Below are 20,000 nucleotides of genomic sequence, written 5' to 3' on the forward strand. Positions count from 1 at the left end.
ATATTATTTTTAGAAAAAATGTTTAATGTTGATTTATTCTTGAGAGAGTGAGAGAGACAGAGTGTGACTGGGGGAGGGACAGAGAGAGAGAGGGAGACACAGAATCTGAAGCAGGTGCCAGGCTCCGAGCTGTCAGCCCAGAGCCCGACGTGGGGCTCGAACTCACAGGCTGTGAGATCGTGACCTGAGCCGAAGTCGGACGCTTAACCGACTGAGCCACCCAGGCGCCCCTCATGTGTATACTATATTAGGCCTGACGTGATTGTGGGAGGGGCTGGGGATGTGAAGGGGGACTTGGGGTCAGAGAAAGATTCTCCCCCAGGGCAGCCTGAGAAGCCAGGGATGTCTGCGGCCGCTGGAAGCTGCCACCCCTGTGGGTTCTCGGCCTGGTGCTACTGTTGCTCATGTTTAAGTGAGGGGCTCTTAAGTAAATGATGGAAATTGTGCTGCTTTTACTTATTTCGCTCTCGTGTCGTCCTCGCAAACTCTGAGCTAAGTCCAGTCATTATCCCCACTTTTCCGACAAAAGAACAAAGGCTCAGAGAAGGGCACATGACTGCCTCTGGGCCAGATGGCATGCTCAGCTTGGTCTGATTCCAGGGACCAATAAACACACGAAGCCATGCACCTGGGTAAGAAGAAAGGAAGTCAGGGGAAGATTCCTGTGAGTTACTCATTAAAAAAAAATTTTTTTTTCAACGTTTATTTATTTTTGGGACAGAGAGAGACAGAGCATGAACGGGGGAGAGGCAGAGAGAGAGGGAGACACAGAATCGGAAGCAGGCTCCAGGCTCTGAGCCATCAGCCCAGAGCCCGACGCGGGGCTCGAACTCACGGACCGCGAGATCGTGACCTGGCTGAAGCCGGACGCTCAACCGACTGCGCCACCCAGGCGCCCCGAGTTACTCATTTTTAAATTGTTTTTTACTGAGCACGTGCAGCCCTTACTGCCCAGTGCTCACAATGGCAGTGACCCTGCTGTTATCATTATTTGTTTAATTTTCCTGAAAGGGGGACAGAGCAAGCCTCCCAGGACCCAACCCAGAGGCCACATTGGAGTCGAGGGGGCCTGTCAGGGCAAGCCTCACCCTCACAGTGGTCATAAAGATGCTTCTGGAACAGTGTGCCCGGGCTCAAATCCCAACTCCACCTTGTGGCATGATTTTGGGCAGGTTTCCTCTCTTGGCCTCAGTCATCCCCTCTGTAAAATGGGGATAATAATAGAACCTACCTCACAGGGTTGTTTGAAGATCAAGCAAATTAGTATTTGCAAAGAACATACAACAGTGACTGGCACATAGTTAAGTCCTGTAACAGCATTTGCTTAAACACACACGCACAAATACACATACACACATAATTGCTAGAAAACGTTTGAGAGTGATCTGAGCAGTACGTATCACATTTTTTAAAAAGCGGGCTCCACACCCAGCGTGGAGCCCAACACAGGGCTTGAACTTACCACCCTGAGATCAAGACCTGAGCTGGGATCAAGGGTCAGATGCCTGAGCGACTGAGCCGCCCAGGCGCCCCTACCTATCAAAGTTTTAAATGAGCAGCGCCGATTCAGCAGTGCCACTGTGTGAACTCTGTCTGGTAGACACATCCATACAAATTCGTCGTGATAAATAGTGAAGAATGTCTACTGCAGTGTTATTTGTGAGGTCAAAAAAATGGAAACGATACAGATGTTTAAGCAAAAGGGGAGTGGTTAAATAAAGTAAGGTACTTCAGCAAGTGGGGGGCTACCCACAGGGGAAAAGAATAAGTTTCGTGTATTGGGTTGAGTCATCTGAACTTGCTAACATTTGACCATTTTTGATTTACGAAGTGGTAACGTGGCAATTGCAGATGATGTAATCCAATATGGCGCACTTGTGTTAGCGCAGGCTGAGCTGCGGCAACAAACAAACCCAACATGTTTGTTGCTACAGTAACAGACCCCGGCTACAGAGGCGTGATCAGTGAAGGAGAGGGGGCTCTCTTCCCTTAGGTGCTTCTGGGACCCGGGCTGAAGGGAGAGTCTGACATCTTCAGCGGGTGTGTTGTGTTGTGTTTCCTTGCTGGCCTGAAGGGAAGGAGCATAGAGGAGCACGCGACCCAGGCCTAGAAGGGGCACCTCTGACTTGGGCTCACATTCGGCTGTGAGAGAACTCAGTCATGTGTCAAACGGAGCTGCAAGGAGGCTGGAAAATGTCTAGCCGTGAGTCTGGGAAGAGGAAAAGATGGGTTTTGGTGGATGGATGGGATGTCTCTGCCCCAGTACGTTCTAAGCCTTCAGAATGGGGGCAGTAACAGTAGCCACCGCACAGGAAATGGCATAAGGTCTGTGTCCTTATCACAGCCCTGGCCTATTGTGAATGCTCAATAAATTTTAGTGAGGCAGCTACCTCCCAGAGGCTCCCAGTGGAATTGAGTTCCAAGCGCGCACTAGGGTAACTTGCCTGGTAACTGTGGCTAATTGTATCTCCCCACATACAATGGGTTATTGACATTCCACCCAATCTGCACCCGGGCAGAAACTTCCTGACTGGTGGTAGAAGTGATGCTGCATGACGTCTGAGGCCGGTGGTGACAGAACCCACGGTTTCCACCTGACGTTTTCTGTGTGTGTGTGTTGGGGGGCGGGGGGGTGATTGCTCTTGGAACCTGGCCACATGTTTCAGGAACCCAGGCCACCTGGAGAGGGCACCTGTGGGGGTCTCAGGTGACAGCCTCAGCTAGGTCCCCCAGTGGGCAGCCAGCATCAGCTACCCCACGTGTAAGCGAGAGACCTTCCGAGGATTCCAGCCCCAGCCTTTGAGTTTTCCAGCGGAGGCTTCACTATGGAGGAGAGAGAATTCGTCCCTGCAGTCTGCTTTCTTGACCCACAGAAATCTTGAGAAGTAGCAAATCATCGTTGCTGTTTTAAGCTACTAGCTTTTGGAGCCGTTTGTTGCATAGCAATAAGTGACCGGGACAGTCCCTTCCCTTTCCTCACCTGATTTCCCCACTTGCCTCTCCTCGCTTTTCCTGGGTCACCTCCTAGACCACCCACCTGCCTTCTGGTTCTCGTCTCAGGGTCTGTTCTGGGGGAACTGGCAAAGGCACACATTATCTGGAAAAGATACACGCAGGAAAGTGGCAAATGGAAAATTATTGAGTACTTTCTCTAGGTGGGTTTGAGAACCAGAAACTTTACGTTTTAGTCAATGTATCTGAATAAGTGACTTTTTTTGTTTTATTATTTTAATGTTAACTAATTTACATTTTAAACAATTCTTCATTATAATTTTTAAAAATACAAAAATTGTGAGTTTGAGCCTGGGACAGCTCAGAGCCTAGAGCCTGCTTCAGATTCTGTCTCCCTCTCTCTCTGCCCCTCCCCTACTTGTGCTCTGTCTCTCTCTCAAAAATAAATAAACATTAAAAAATATTTTTTAAAAATACAAAAACTGTCCATAAAACCAGAGGCAGTTCTCATAAGACACAATGGATAGAATGGGTTGACCTGAGGAGGACAGCTTCTGTCGTCAGCCCCCGTCCAGCAGCTAAGTGGGATGGGATGAATCCTTCCCCCTCCCCCTTCTTCTTTACACTTTACCTATCATTTAAAAAAATATTTTATTTATTATTTATTATTTATTTATTATTTTAGAGAAAGAGAGCACAAGTTGGGGAGAGGGGCAGAGGGAAAGGGAGACTCCTGAGCAGGTTCCACAGTTAGCATGGAGCCCGATATGGGGCTCGATCCCATGACCCTGGTATCATGACCTGAGCTGAAATCGAGAGTCGGTCATTCAACTGACTTAGCCACCCAGGCTCCCCTTTTTTAAGCTTCACATAAACTAAGAAAATTGAGCTTCATACACATAACATAATGGCATGAAGCACATTCACACTGTTGTACAACCCTCACCATCATCCATCCACAGAACTTCTTCATCTCCCCAAGCTGAGGCTCTGTACCCCTTAAACACGAACTCCCCATTCCCTCCTCCCCCAGCCCCTGGCAGCCGCCCGTCTACTTTCCGTGGCTACGAACTTGACTGCTCTGGGGACCTCATCTAAGAGGAATCACACACTATCTGCCCTTTTGCATCTGGCTTATTTCACATAGGGTGATGGTTTCTGAAGAGGTCCCAGGATCATTCTCATGGTCACGGCCACTGGTGGCCATGCTTCCTGGCATGAGACCTGCACCCTCCCTGCGCAGGTGCGGCTGGTGGACGAGGCTGGCGGATGCGGCAGGCAGACGTGGCTGGCCCAGACACTTTGTTCCGGACCAGCTCACGGCGCCTCTCCTTCCCCAGTTCCGAACAGAATCGCCGGGCGAGGGTTAATCAACATTCAGTCATGTTTCCAAGTTTAAATGGAGCATTTGTTTAATTATGTGTAAGTAGCAATACATTGTGGCCATTATCTAAATCACTATTTTATTTCCTGGATGTGGTTTCATAATGCAGGGTTTCTGCTCTAGCCTAGCATCATTAACAGAGAAGAGTTAATGAATATAAAAGCGTAAAGGCTAATTACACTTTAATTTACAATCATGGTCTCATTTTGGGACCACATGAAATCTGTTTTGAAAACAATTAAAAAAAAAAAAACCCGCTCTTGCCCTGGTAAGTGGAGGGACCCCGGCCAGGAGCCCGGCTCTGGCTGCCACATCCAGCATTGGCTGGCACGGATCCCCTCTCTGGTGCCATTACTGGGAGGCTGCTGAGGCCAAGTTCAGCGCCCTGTGACTCTGTCTTTTGTTTCCAGCAATTTTCCTCTTGCCTTCAGTGTCTGCCCTTGTGGCTGCTGGGGAGAGTTGGGGGAGCCCCATCAGGAGCACTGGAGGCCTGTGCACGCTGCTCTGACGTGGCCTCACATTGAGAGGCAAGCTGGTCAGAATTACCGTGGTTTCAAAGGTGGTGGTGATGGAAGTTCGTCTATTAAGTTTACTAAGTTCCTATCGTATTTAGACACTAGGCTGGGTACTTTTACACGTATTATTTACTCCTTGAAATTGTTATTGGGGCGCTGGGGTGGCTCAGTCGGTTAAGCATCGAATCTTGATCTCAGCTCAGGTCTTGATCTGAGTCATTAGTTCAAGCCCTGCATTGGGCTCTATTCTGGGAGTGGAGACTACTGAAAAAAAAAACCTGCTTATCAAAGGCAATTAGTCTCCCTGAATTTTGAACTGATCCCTCTGAAATGCTTAATGGAATGATGGAATACTTTTTAATTTTCGTGGGCATAATAATGGCATTGTTGTTATACAGAAGAATGTTTTTATCTTAGTAGAGGAAAAGAAGTTTGGGGATGAAGGGTCATGATGTCTGCCACTTTCTTCTAAATGGCTCGGGAAAGAAAAAAATATATATATAGAGAGAGTGATAACTGGACAAAGTATGAATCATTGTTGAATCCAGATAGAGGGTATACAAGTGTTCATTGGCCAATTCTTTCAACTTTCCTGTGTTTTGAAATTTTTATAATGGAATAATTATAATATATTATATTATAAATATATAAGTTATAATAATTATAATAAAAATTGGGGGGGAAACCATCATCCCTCTGGCTTCCACAAATTATTTTGCCTTCTTTTCTTGTTAAGTAAACTCCTTTTCCCCCAACAGAGGTCAAAGTTCCATTTAATTAAGCCCAGACTTTGTCTGTATAATTTTGATTAATGGATTACTGAGGTCTGGAATAATAACTAATCAGATAACCAAATAATAATTAATCAAATAAATATGTACAAACCAAAAAAACAAAAGAAAGCCACAGGGAGGGTAGTGAGCCGTCATACCTAACTTGCCTTTTTTTTGCTTCTGAAACCCTCAATTCGGGCTCCCCTTGCAAGGAAAAACCATTCGTGAGAAAATACCAGCAGCTATTACCCACTGATGGCCGGCGGTGGGGGGTGGGGGGGGGGGCGGGGAGGGACAGTAAAGGGACCCTTTCAGCCAGGCTGGTGGGCTGGTGCTGTGTAGGTGGTGTCACTTCTGGGAATTCATCCCCAGGAGACATGATGGGGGGGGAAGGCTGTTGGCTGCAAGATCGTTTATGCTAAAAATAACGGTAGGACCAACCGAAATAGAAAAATCTGAAAAGAAACGTCAAAAATTTCTTTATAATTCCAACAATAAGGTGCATTTTAACACTTTCTGTTTGTCTCAACAGATTTTGCAGCGCGGGCTCACAAATCCGTGGGCCATACTCCCCACCTACAGTGGGCAAAGTGACTGGCAGCCTGTGACTCCACCCCCTTGGCTATAGCTGATTGGACGAGGGTGGGCACTGGTACCCAAGCCAGGCCAATCAGAATGCCTTCTCCAGGAATGTGGAAAGGTGACCAAGGAATCCCAGACTCCGCGGGAAATCTGGAAGCTATCAGGGGCCATCCTGCTGCCATGGGGGCTGAGGGCCTTGAGTGCCACCACAAGCATGAAGCAGACACAAGGAGAGAAGCAGCGGGAGAGCGCTGGGGAGACCAGACCTTTCCTGGTCCTGGGTCAAGGCCACGGTCCTGCCTTTGGTTTTAGAGACTCCCCTGCAGCATTTTATTAAATTCGCTTTTTTTTTCATGTTTAACCTGGCTTGGGTGGGTTTCTGCTACAACCAAAGCAGTTTTAATATATTGAGCCTGCATTATTTTAATAATAGAAAGGAGAAGAATAGGAATTACAGCCATTCACTGACTGCGCTGGGGACTTTGTGCTGTGCCGCCTGTCGCCTGGATGAGCCCTCCCTGGTTCCAGCTTCCACCAGGTGGCCCCCGGAAACCCCATGTCCTCCCTTTGTGCCCAGAGGGAAAGTGGCTTCCCGCTACAATCGTCTCTGGGTCACTGCCCTATCCAATTTGGCTTCTCAGCTCTTCTGTCTCCTGTGTGGTTAACTCCTTGGATCACATTCCCTGTTTACATACCGTGTTCCTGGCTGGACATTAACTGATACACATACGTTATCTCATTTTGTCCTCAAAATGCCCCTCTGCGGGAGGTGTTAGGATTCCTACTTTGCAGATGAGGAAGCTCATGCTCAGAGAAGCTGAGTAATGTGCCCCAAAGCCACACAGCTTGTCACAAGCTGTGTGAGCTTGTATCACTGCTGCTTTTTAGAATCACCTTTATTAAAAACTAAAACCAAAACAGATCCTGACTTCCAGGCCCTTCCAGCCCTGCCCAGCTGTGTAAGACCAAGGCTCTGTGGAGATCCTGCAGGCCCGGGAAACTTCCTCAGGCAAGCCCAGCTTCTCTCTGCCCCCAAACAGTGTGGGAGCTGATTCTGGAAGCCCCCTGTTCAGCGTGCCAGCCAAGAACCCTCGGGCAAGTGCACTTAACCTCTGAGCCTCGTTCTCGCCCCTGTCACGACAGAAGTTGTGTCTAGAAGGTGAACTCCTCCGTGTCCCTGGCTCCCCACAGACTTGGCACGAAGGGGCCGTGGGAAGTCATTGATGCTTAGTGACTGCACACTGGCCAGAGTGCCCACACGCAGCCTGGCATGGACTCACACCCAATAGCCTGCTCAGGTTTTCCGCTCCTGTCCCTTCACCAGGGGGCCGCAGTCGCCTGTGTGCAAATGGAGAGGGAGGAAGTGGTATCTGCCTCTCCTAGCATGGACGTGGAGTCCTTCTGTGATGTGGTCTCCAGCTGCCTCAGTTTCTTCCACTGTATCCTGCTGCGGGGTTCAGTGAGGATTCATGGTGGTGTCGGTCACTCTACTGATTCTTCTGTATCCACAGATAGATTCTTCTGAGTCTATAGTGTTTTGGGGGATGGAGCATGTCCATCTCATATCACCCCTGAGGACCGTCCCCTTGCACTCCTCTGTTGGCAGGAGGACTCTTGCTCCTCCCTCTGTTCCTCTCAAGGTTGCTGGGAGGGGCAGCTCCTTGCCCCTTCTGGCTTGATTCTCCTAGAGCTACAGTGCAGTTGTGGAAGTTGTACACTGCACAATCCCAGGGGCATTCACTGTTCATGTCGAAGACATGACAGATTTTCTAAAGTTAGGACAATTTCCTGAAAGATGGGAGTAAAGAGGTAGAAAGGGTGTCTTTTACGAATTCTCACAGAGATGCCAATGTGAACCGGAACCATTTCTATTTTGGGAGAATGACATCTCGACCCAGTGAACTCCATTCGACTTTCAAAGCATAGTTCCAATGATTCCTCCCCGGAAAGCCTCTGCTCTCTATGTAGGAGTCACTGCCCATTTCCCCATCCAGGGCTCCCTCAGCTCCTTCCTTCCCTCTGCCAGGCTCTGAGCTCCTGGGTGCAATAATGGTTGCACTGGATGGGACTCCACCCACCCTCTGGCCTTTGCCTGCCGAAGGAGAGAGTCCATGGCATTCTAGAAGGCCAGCCTGGGCCTGAACTGGAAGACTGATGGAGTTTCACAGGTGCCAGTAATGTTGGAGCTGGGAGGGCTGGCCAAACTCCCATCCACCTCCATTTTACAGATAAAAACACTGAGGCCCAAAGCAGGGAAGTACTTGGACAAGGTCCCAACAGTGAGTTGGGAGCCAAAGCCTCTTGACTCCCACTGAGGCTGTCTGCATCTGCTACCCGCTACGTGGTGGAGAAGCCCCCCAGGGGTGCGTGATGGGTGGTGTTGAGGATAACGTGCAGATATTCAGGCCACCACTCCCAACCACCGCCCCGGAAGTCATTTCCAAGCAGCTTCCCAGGGAGAGTTCTCGACACGAAGCCAGAATATCTGGACGCCTTGGTGACCGATTCTCTGGCACAGCTGTAGAGGTCTGGGCTCGGGGTCTGAGGGCTGCGCAAAGACCTCGTCTGCAGCTGCCTGGACGCAGAGTGACCCTCTGTCCTGCCTGGCTGCTCCAGCCCCCCATCTCCAGCTCCCCTCCTCGTCTGATCCACTTCTTCCTTCCGAGATTTATTCCTGGGCCTCAGAGCCTGGAAATAATTTGCTGACAAAGCCCCATCCCAGGCAGGTGCTTTAATTGGTTTTGTGGGAGCAGGTCTGGGAGCATCTATTTAGAAGGAAATAGAAATTATGGCGGCACCGCCTGTCCTTTCTCTGTAATGGGGACTTTGGAGTGTCTCTGTGTGGTGGGGGGCAGGGCAGCTCTGAGGAAGGCAGAGGCCTGGTCACCAGGAACCCCGGGTCTTTCTCTGGGATGCAGGTGCTTGGGCCTGAGGTGTCTGGGGCCATAGCTGCAGGCTGGCCCCGCCCCAGCCCCGCTCAGCCTCAGAATCGGGTAGGGCGGTGTCTCTACCTCACAGAGCTGAGGATGAGAAGCATCGGGGCCGAGGGGGCAGAGGGGCAAGGACACGGCTGGGGTTAGAGCTCAGGGCCCTTTTCTCCATCCTTCTTCGGGGACACCCTCGCCTTTGCTCCGTGGGCACCCTCTAAAACATAAATCCCATTTGTAACCCCTTGACTCAAAGCCCTTCCATGCCCTCCCACTGCCTTCAGCAGGAAGCCAAATTCCTTAGCTTGACTTTCAAGGTCCCTCACTATCTGATCTCTGATGACCTCCTCAGCCACCTCATTCATTGCTCCTATCTGGTCCCCACCAATAGCCTCTAGCCTTTTCTACTGGGTACCTGTGTGTTCCCCTCTGTGCGTGCCACCCTGTGCTAACTCTGCAATTGCCCCGTGACTGAAGAGATCATCATGGCTCTCATGTTACAGATGAGGAAATGCAAACTCAAAAGGTTAAGTCGCCTGCCACAGGTCACACAGCAGGACCGGGACCCCAATCCAGGCCTATCTAGTCCATACTCTTAACTACCAAGGTATAGATGGAACTGGCCATGCTCCCTCAGGCCTTGAAATCCCCAGGTCCCCTGAAATATCCCTGCCTGCATTTTTTCCACTGGCAAACTCCTACTCATCCTTTAAAACCCACTGGATGTCACTTGCTTGGGACTCCTTCCCTGACGGGCCCCTCCCACATCTAGTCTCTTCCCTGGGCTTCTCCAAGCCCCAGCCAAGACTTCACGTCAGCTCTGACCTCTGAGTTTGTTATTGCTTGTGTCAATGTCTGTCCCCTCCCTTCCCAGACAAAGAGCTGCAGCTGAGCTGTTGACCCTACACAGTGGGGGTTGTGACCCTGGAGGCCCAGCTGGGCCCTAGACTCTTGTCTTGCTTGGTTTTTGAGCAGCCTAGGCCACAGCAGCTCTGTGTGATCCTGAGCCAGGCCCCGGATCTCTGTGGACTCATTCTGCCCGTATGTAAAGCTGGAGGGTCAGCCTGGAGGCATCTGCCATGCTGGGGACATTGAGGGCCAGGCTTGGGCTGGAATCTCACACACGTGACCAGTATTATTGTGACTCTTGTGATGTATATATGAGTGAGCGGGTCGTGCCAGGGTGGGTCACGTCGCCAGGCCAATCTCAACTCTGCCCCTCACCTGCTACATGTGAGCTCCGGCGAGCCTCCTGATTCTCAGTTTAGTACAGAATAGTAATAATACTCCCCCACGGGTTGATTCGGAGTGAGGATTTCAGGGCCTGGCCCAGAGCATATGCTCCAAAGGTTCTCACCACTGTCATCACCCTGTCCCTGCAGGCCACAGTAGGTGGTGGCAGACAGAGGGGCCTGAGGATCTCAGTCTAGACAGACAATCTGACTCACAGAGGCCAGGCCAGGGCAAAAGAGCCTTGCACAGGTCTTGGTTTTCTGGGCCCAAGGTGAGTAGTGAGGCTGGGTTTCCAAGCTTCTTGTTTCCTGGTGTGACTTTTCTAAGACTCCAGGACAGTGTTAGGTGGGAGCAGTTCCCGAGGACAGAGGGGCAGGCTGTGGGTGGGGGGCTCAGGGGGAGGCTGGGGGCTCAGAGGAGGACTGGAGGCAGATGGAGCTTCTCGGATGAGGCCGGTGGGTACAGGTGAGCATGGTCAGTGGCCAGGGCGGGTGGCAGGCCAGCTTCAGCTGCCCCGATTCCACAAGCCCCAGAGTCAGGGTCCCGGCCTGGTCTCTCCACTTCCGGGTTGTGGCCGAGCCTCCGTGTCCCCTTCTGTAACCAGGAAGCAGGGAGGGGGGGTGGTGCAGCAGAGCAGAGGGGCAGGTGAGGTCGCAGCTGCGGGCTCCGGGGCCTCTCTGCACGTGACGCGGTGGCAGCGCCCGCGCCACCCCCAACCCCGGGGCTGAATCCGGGAGGGGCGGCGGGGCCACCCTGAGACTCGGAGACGGGCTGCAGGACCGAGCCGCGGGCGCCGGGGGCCGGGAAGCCGCCGCAGTGTGGACCATAGGTGGCGCCACGAGGCTGCAGTTGGGCCTCCCCGGCGGCTCCCGCGGCCGCGCGTCTCGGCCGTTCTCGGTCCCGCGTGGCCGTCCCCGCCGCCATCGGCCCGTCGGTCCGCGGAGACCCCCGTATGTGTTTGGGGCGCTAGGGGTCGCACCCCCGCCGGCGGAGGCCAAGGCCAAGGCCCAGACGGACGCGCAGGCAGGGGACAGGCGGACCTTCGAGCGGCCGGATCCCCCACCTCATACACTGTCCCCGCAGCTGCCACCCAGGCCTGGGCGACCGAGGCTCCGGAGACGCGGGCCCCTACACCCTCGGGCTTTCCTGGGCCTGCGGGGTGGATGGACCGGCTCCCTGCAGCGGCTGTGCTCTGTTGGGGGGGGAGGGGTCGTGGGGAGGGTCCTGGTGGCTGTGCGACAGCGAGTGGAGTCCACCCGTGTGGTGAGGGTCGTCATGAGTGGGAACAGGGACGTGTTCCGGCCTTGAGAGTCCATGGGGAGGCCTGCGTGTGCTGTGCACGGGTTTGGGTGCCTGGGGTGGGTGCTGGGCACGTGTGTCCAGCCCGGGGGAATTCTTTCTTTGTTCTTAGCGGAGGTCCCCGCAGGGGCAGAGAGATGGGGTGTCTCTTCCTCCCCCTTAAATCCCCATCTCCGGGTTCCTGGGCTGCTTCCCCAAAGGGAAGACTTGACTGGGAGATGGTCACCATCCCTTTTTGAAGGAAACAGCTGGGGTGCTGTGGTGTGTGTGTGTGTGTGCATGCATCTAAGTGTGTGTCTTTGTAGGGCATCCTCTTGAGTGTATGCTGGGCCCAAAGAAAACTTTTGATCTCCCAGAGAAGGCCTGGAGGCGAAGGCCCAAAGGCAGGTAGGTGAGCTCGGGGGGCCAGCTTGAGGGGTGGGGGTGGGACTGACTTGCCCCAAATCAGCAGCAGCAGCAGCAGCAGCAGCAGATTTGTATGGCCTTGGAGGTGGTGAGCTGTGTGGAGGTTTTTGACCTGAGGACCATTGTATCCTTTCCAGCTCATTCCAGAATCCACACATTTCATAAGTAGCTGCCCTGAGCTCCGAGCCTGGAGTCGGGGAAGTAGGGTTGGGAGAGGGGATTTAGAGAGGAGTAAGGCCCCACCCCTGTCAGACATGCCTAGTCCAGCAGAGCAGGTAGGACACATCTTTGGGGGCTGCACGTGTTGGGGGGCAAGAGCCAGAGGTTGGAGGACCTCAGTGCCAGAAAAAAGGAAATTTGAACTTTCTCCCATAGAAGCCGGGAGAATCTCTCTCCTAAACTACTGTGTCACCACCCTCACCCTACCTAGACATAGACACACACACACACACACACACCGATTCAGGGCATGCTGTGTGATCTGGGAGAGTTGCTTAATCTCTCTGAGCTGTATTTTCTTCCCTTCCCTCTTGGTAGCAAGCCCTGTGCCCACTACTGAGGACAGCAAAGGAGGCATGATCCAGGCCTGGCCAATCAGAGTGCCCCATCCTGGCGCTGTGGTTGGTTCAGAGATGGGCATGTGACCCCCTTGGCCAGAAGCTTTTCTGCTGGAACGGCTTTGGAACCTTCACTACCACATTCTTTCTTTGGCTTTTGAGCCATAAATCCCTTATCGACCTTAGCTGGTTTGCATTTTCACTGTTCTGCAATTGGGAGAGCCCTGAGCAGATCAGAAATAATAAAGTACTTCCTGTGCGGCACGTTCATTGACGCTGTGTGTGGCATGCCCTTCTTTATGGGAGCTGCTTTGGGTAGGGGGAAAGAGCTGAGATTGAGAGACAGACAGATCTCAGGGACCCCATCTCTTCGGGTCCTCCCTGAGTGACCCTGGACAGGTCACTGCCCCTTCCCGAGCCTTAGTTTCCTTGTGTGTAAAATAGACACATAGTTCCTCTCTCAGGGCAGCTGCCAGGGCTCGGTCATGGCAGTGGTGGGCCTGCTGGAGGGGGCAGGAATGGCTGTCCTGGGCCTCCTGAGTGAGAGGGTCCAGAAGAGGGGCAGCCAGGGGGCGAAGGCTCCCTGACTGAAGAGGGCTGGGGCTGTGTGGCCACAGTGGGGACTGCAGGAGTGAGGGAGTGCAGTGGCGGGGGCCGGGGGACCCCCATTCTTGCCTTGCCCAGATCAAAGGTAGGAGGCTGCAGTTTTGCTGGTGGGCTCAGAACCCCCTCCTCCAGCTGGGGACAAGGAACCAGGAAGAGCCAGCAGGAGAGAGAGAGGAGGCAGACTAGCTGCTGGCTGGAGCCAGAGGGTGGAGATGCTCTGACAGGTGCACGAGCCTCTGAGCCCGGACACCTGGAGCCCCACCAGCTCTGCTCACCAAGCAGAGATGTCTGCGACAATGGTGCTCCTATCCCTGAGGTCTCTGGCCCACTGTCCCTCCTCGCCCCTTCTCTCTCTCTGGCCACCGCGGCCCCTTCTTGCCCTCCAGTCTCTCTCTTAGTTACTCGCCACAGGACAGCCCGGTGGCCTCAAATCCAAATGCAACTATGAGCCGCGCTGGACCACATCGTGAATCCCCGAACCACCCTTGGGGCCCTGCCGGGCCTTTCGCCTCCGTCTTGCTGTACCGCGTCCGCATGTGCTGGGTGAACCGTGTTCTCGAGGGCCTCCCGACCCTGCACGTGGGCCTGTCCTCTGTCCTATCTGTGTGACACCGGCGAACCCCACCATCTGTGCGCTAAGGTCCTGAACCTATAGGTGATTGCGTCAGCGCAGGCTGCACTAGGCCTCTAGGGCAGCCAGTGTTCCACCCGGGGCCAGGCCCGGGGACCTGTGATTCGTCGTCATCGTCAATGCCGGTCTGAGGAAGCCCCATCCAGGCTCTTAGCCGAGCCCCCTAAGAGCTCTTGCTGGCCACCCACCCAGACCCTCACCCCCTTCTCTCCTTCCTCAAGGCTTTGTTCCCACCAGGGTGGCAGGATGAGTCTTTGGGGTGGGGCCATTGTCACCCTCTGCTTGTGTCCCCAGCTACTCTTCCCAGGAACTCAGACCCAAATCCAGGGACGGGGGGACACCTGGCCCTATGGCCAGTGGAGAGCCCCCAGAGGGACCTGGAGAACAAAGAGACACGGCAAATCATTCTGGCAAACTAGAAAGACTCCATGTTGTGTCCTGAGCGAGGTAAAACTTGAGCTGAGCACACTGGCTCGGGCAGGGTGCTGAGCGCATCACTAGCTGGAAAGGTGACACACTTTCAAGGGCCATGGCCAACTAAGTTCTTTCCAAATGCTTGGTTTTGCTTTGTTTTTGTTGTCTAGGCTGATGAAAAATGTACTCTTTCCCCGCCATCAGAGAACTCAGAGGATGACGACTTCTTTTTACCATGCACTGGTTTTGCGTCCCCCTGTCTGTGATCCCGACACGGACAACTGTCAGGTGTTCCTGCTTCTGGGAAGTTACGGAGGCACGTGGAGGGAGGGGCATGAGCCCCGCCCCCTTCCCGAGCCTTCCCCTCTTTCCTGCCTGCTTCACCCCACCCTCCATGAGATCTGGACTCCTTAGGGGCAGGTCCATCTGGCTCTTCCCCCAGCCCTCCTCCCCCAGCAGGGCTGGGCACTGGGGAGGGTTTGAGGGATGCCGAAGGGCTGGGGGTTGGTGCTTTTCTTTACGAAACAGTAGTCATTTATTGAGCACTTACTGTTTGCCAGAGTCCATGCTGAGCATCGAGAGCCCTGCCTCCCTGGGTTCCAGGTCTATCAAGGGCTGGACACTAATTATACATTATTTGATTTCAAGGAGGACACGAACTCATAGCAGGGCTTGGTCTCCACTGGGGGTGGTGGGAGCTGGGACCTCAACGGTGACAGAATGAGGGGCCCAAAGGGCAAGTTTGGATGGAGAGGCCACCCAGCCAGGTGCAGATCCTGAAGCAGGAGGGACGGCATTTTTTGAGGACAGGAAGGCAAGCCATGGAGCCAGGGCTCTGAGAGGGGGTGAGTAGTGAGGGCTGAGGTAGGTGAGGCCTGTGGAAGACAAGCACGTCGGAACCCAGACGTGGCAAAGACCCTGGGCGCGGTCCACAGCCTGTGGGAGCAGCCGCTGGAGGGTTTTATTTTCTTATTTTATTTTTTTAATATTTATTGTTGAGAGAGAGAGAGAGAGTGCAAGCAGGGGAGGGGCAGAGAGAGAGGGAGACACAGAATCCGAAGCAGGCTCCAGGCTCTGGGCTGTCAGCACAGAGCCCCACGCAGGGCTGGAGCCCATGAACAGTGAGATCGTGACCTGAGCTGAAGTCGGGTGCCTAACTGACGCCCGTTGAGGCGTTTTAAAACAAAATGAGGTGGGAAGGTGGAGGGGCCCGACTGGATCTGGGTTTCTAAAGGATCTTCCTTAGTCTGTGGAGGGGAGGATGGGTGGGAGTCGTGGAGGGGGAGGGATGGGGGTGCTGGGCCAAGGGAGGGGGCGAGGTGGGCAGGAAGGAGCGGTTGGTTTGGGGATGTGCTTTGTGATGGGGGTACCGGCACTTGCTGAGGGATGGGGTGGGGAATGATAGGCAGGAGACAGGAGGGCCCTCCCAGGTTTCTGGCTCGTGCAGCCTAGTGGATGGAGGTGCCATGGCCAGGAGAAGGAGCAGGTCAGGGACTCCCAGCCAGGCCTGATGGGAGCCCTGGCGAGCCTTTGGCTCTGATCCATGCCAGGCTCTGGGACTCAGGAGCCCTGAGTGGCCTGTCTACATTGGATGTCAAGCCATATGGCCTCCAGATGTTTCCTGATCATTGAAGAATGTGAGTCCTGGGCAAGTGGGCCCATGGCCATGGGCATGGTGAGCTGCTCGGCTCCACCAGAAGGGGCCCTGGGCTCCCTAGTGTCTTACTCAGGGGAATGGACCTGGATGCAAAGCCTGCTGGTCCTCCACAGCTGGGCCAGCAGGGGAAGCCTGGATCTCGTTGGGGGTGGGGTGGGGTAGTGAATGGTGGGGGCAGCGAGCACTGTCCCTGGAGTCAGACAGACCTGGGTTCAAATTCTGGCTCTCCCACATACTGGCTTGATGTTGGGCAACGGGGCCTCTCTGAGCCTCAGTCTCCCCATCTGTGAATGGAAATAATGATAATTCCTACCTCCTTATAGGCTTGTTGGAAAGGCTAAAATTAGGGAACATGCATGAAATAGCTCAGCACATAGTAAATTCTCAATAAATTTTAAGTGTTGTTGTTGGTATTATTATTATTACTATTATTATAGATCTTGCACACAACGGTAAATATTCTACTTCCAGACCTTTGCAAATGCTGTTTTCCCCCCTCAGAATGTCCTGGTCCCGTTGGTTTACTCAGTGTCCACGTCAGGGATCTTATCTTGGAAGCCCCTCCAGGCTCACCCCGGCACCCAGCCGACTTGATTCATCGGTCTGTGTACCGCCCTATGCCTGGTGTACCCTCTTCACGGCACTGGCTCACCAATGGCTGTCTCTCCTCTCTTAGACTGGCCACCAGGGGTGCTGGGTCTGACTTTTCTCTGTGTCTCCAGGGCCCAGCCGGAGGCCCCAGAAACCCCCATACCATGCTTTCTGGCTCCTTACTTGAACTCTGGCTCTCTCTACCCTCAGATGCTGAACCCTCTGGGCTCAGCATTGGGAGGCCTGGGCAGGGCCCAGCAGTGTGGTGTGGGATGTCAGCTGAAGAGGGCAGGATCCAGGATCCACACTGGCCTGGGCTGGGCTAGGTGTGAGGAAGGGGGCCGGAAGGCCCAAGAAGAGCTCCTCCACCTATGATGGAGGAGACGGAGGTTGAGCCCACATGAGCGAGAGAGGTGGTGGCCATCTTGCTTGTGGCCCCCTTGAACGCAAATACAGGTACGAGGGAGCAAGAAATGTGGGGATCTTTGTCAGGGGCCAAGGCCCAGGCAGGCAGGTGGCCTAGGTCTGGAGGCATGGACAGTCCTGCTGCTCCATTGGCCCTGGGCTGAGGTCAATTCCAGGCCTCTCTCCTCAGCCTGAACGGGAGACCCAGTTGGCTTGATGTTGGGTTTTGAGTGGAGAGGAGGGATTTTATGGCCTTGGTGAGGGGAAGTGGCAGAAAGGTAGGGGGTAGATGGCTTTCCCGGAATCCCAGATCGCGCTTTAATAATTTGTTTCAGAATTAATGTCCATTCACGCCATCTTCACTGTTCCAGCTCATTGGAAGATTAAATAAAAACCCGCGCCGCCCTCCCCCCACCCCCGCCCCCCACATGGAGGGAGACCAGCCCCGTTCTTTCCGGCTGGGCTGGCTGCCTGAAGCCAGCACAGGAAATAAATCTCTCAGAGAAAACCACTTTGCTCACACGATTTCAATCCAACAGGGCATAGTGGCCCCAGTCACTTCTTGTTTTATTTAGCTGATAATCTTTTATTGTATCAGGAGACCCTCCCAGAAGCACCATGTCTCTACAGATCCGAGGCCTCCCCAGACCGCTGGGCCAGGCCTCCTGAGTGGAGCACATGCTCCCCCCCATCTCCCGAGTGTCTCCCCTTTTCTGCACGCCACAGTGCCAAGGACCCCGGAGGGTGGATTCTCGGGTCCCAGGGCACCAGGGAAGGGACGGGCAGTGGCCGCCTCCGGCTCCAGTGCACAGACCCAGGCCTCTGTGGACCTCTGGGCCTCCAATGGCAGCATTTCGTGTTCTGGGTACCAACCCAAGGAGGCTCATCCGCCAGTGAGGCTGGGGGCAAAGTCCAACCGAGGCATCACTCACTCAGCAAATATTTATCGTGGGCCTTTTATTTATTTATTATTTATTATATTATTTATTTATTTATTATTTATTTATTTATTATAAATATAAATATATAATATATATAATAAATATATAATATAATATGAATATTATACATATAATAAATATATAGTATAATATGAATATTATATATATATAATAAATATATAGTATAATATAAATATAACTACAGGTTCCTGCCGTCTGTAGTTATGGCCTTTCCTGGAGCAAAGCCTTTGTTTTACTGTATTATCTGATTACACTTTCCTCCTCGTGTGCCATTTTCTCTGACTCAGGCGTATTCTTTTTCTCTGTTTGTTTGTTTTTATTTCATATGGGCTATGAAGGACAGAAGCCAAGATATTAATAACACTTAGAAGTATTAGGAGTTGATAGAGTCTTCAAAGAGGAGTAAAAGCAAATCTTCACATCAAAGGGGCACATGATTGGATAATGATCACAAAAAATCCAATAACCTTGGGGTCAGGAGAGAAAATCAGACAGCATTAAGATACTAGAGTTCTACTTCATCCGATGTTTATGAATTTTTTACTATCATTCTTTTTAGTGTGCCTCTTTATGCTAGTATCAGCCAAGCTTTGTTATGTATTAAACTTTCCCACACAAAATTCTTTGTGCTTATAAGTCATATCTATCATATCTTTCATAGCTCAACCCAGGCTCACTAGACTCTTTTTAATTCTCCCTAGGGTTTCATAAATGTTATGTAAATAAAAATTTGGTTCTGATTTCAATACATTTCTCATTTTTAAATTTTCCATTTTTTTTTTTTGAGAGAGAGGGCGCAAGTGAGTGAGGGACAGAGAGAGAGAGAGAGAGAGAGAGAGAGATTGAGGGAGAGAGAGAAGCGGGGCTCACACAAAGCAGGGCTCGAGTTCACCCGATGTGGGACTTGAACTCATGAACTGGGAAAGCATGACCTGAACCGAAGCAGATGCTTAACGACTGAGCCACTCAAGCGCTCGTGTTTTTAAATTTTCTAAAATACTTTTTAGGGACACCTGGGTGGCTCGGTTAAGTGCCCGACTTTGGCTCAGGTCATGATCTCACAGTTCCTGGGTCCAAGTCCTGTGTTGGGCTCTGTGCTGACACTTCAGAGCCTGGAGTCTGCTTTAGACTGTGTGTCTCCCTCTCTGCCCCTCCCCTGCTCATAACTCTGTCTCTCTCAAAAATAAACATTAAAAATTTTTTTTAACTTTTTATTTTATCGTTAATTATGTAGACTTAACGAAAGTTGCAAAAATAGTCATGAGAGTCCAGGATACCTTTCCCCCAGCTTCCCACAAAGGTAGTATCTTGCAGAGCTGTGAGACGTTACCAAAACCAGGAAAATCAGGGGTGCCGCCTGAGTGGCTCAGTTGGTTGTCTGACTTCGGCTCAGGTCATGATCTCACGGTTTGTGGGTTTGAGCCCCGCATCGGGCTCGCTGCTTTCAGCGCAGAACCCACTTTGGGTTCAGTGTCTCCCTCTCTCTCGGCCCCTCCTCCACTTGCGCTCTCTCAAAAATAAACATTACAAAAGGTTATTAAGGGGGCGCCTGGGTGGCTCAGTCGGTTGAGCTTCCGACTTCAGCTCAGGTCACGATCTCACGGTTCGTGAGTTCGAGCCCCGCGTCAGGCTCTGGGCTGATGGCTCAGAGCCTGGAGCCTGCTTCGGATTCTGTGTCTCCCTCTCTCTCTGACCCTCACCCATTCATGCTCTGTCTCTCTTTGTCTCAAAAATAAATAAACATTAAAAAAAAAAAAAGGTTATTAAGGAAAAAAAAAAAAGAAACACAGCCTAATACAAATTTCTCCAGATTTTACATGATTTCATTTCTGTGTTTCCATGCAGTTTGTATGACTCAGATGCATTTAACATTATGTTTATTTCCCCTAACTTAAAAAAAAATTTTTTTAACGTTTATTTTTGAGACAGAGAGAGACAGAGCATGAACGGGGGAGGGTCAGAGAGAGAGGGGGAGACACAGAATCTGAAACAGGCTCCAGGCTCTGAGCTGTCAGCACAGAGCCTGACGCAGGCCTCAAACCCGCAAAAGGTGAGATCGTTACTTGATCTAAAGCTGCCCAGGAACTCCTGCACTCCTTGACTAGTC

At 52.2% G+C, this 20,000-nt stretch overlaps 1 long non-coding RNA gene across 1 annotated transcript; it reads left to right on the forward strand.

Annotated features, from left to right (window-relative positions):
• The first annotated feature begins 10,994 nt into the window (after positions 1 to 10,994).
• On the forward strand, positions 10,995 to 12,901 carry LOC122474250. The gene is made up of 2 exons (XR_006294879.1): positions 10,995 to 12,052; positions 12,608 to 12,901. It is a non-coding gene; the product is annotated as an uncharacterized LOC122474250 (long non-coding RNA).
• Positions 12,902 to 20,000: the final 7,099 nt, after the last annotated feature.

This window comes from Prionailurus bengalensis, chromosome D4 (assembly GCF_016509475.1).
Source record: "Prionailurus bengalensis isolate Pbe53 chromosome D4, Fcat_Pben_1.1_paternal_pri, whole genome shotgun sequence".
Lineage (NCBI taxonomy): Eukaryota > Metazoa > Chordata > Mammalia > Carnivora > Felidae > Prionailurus > Prionailurus bengalensis.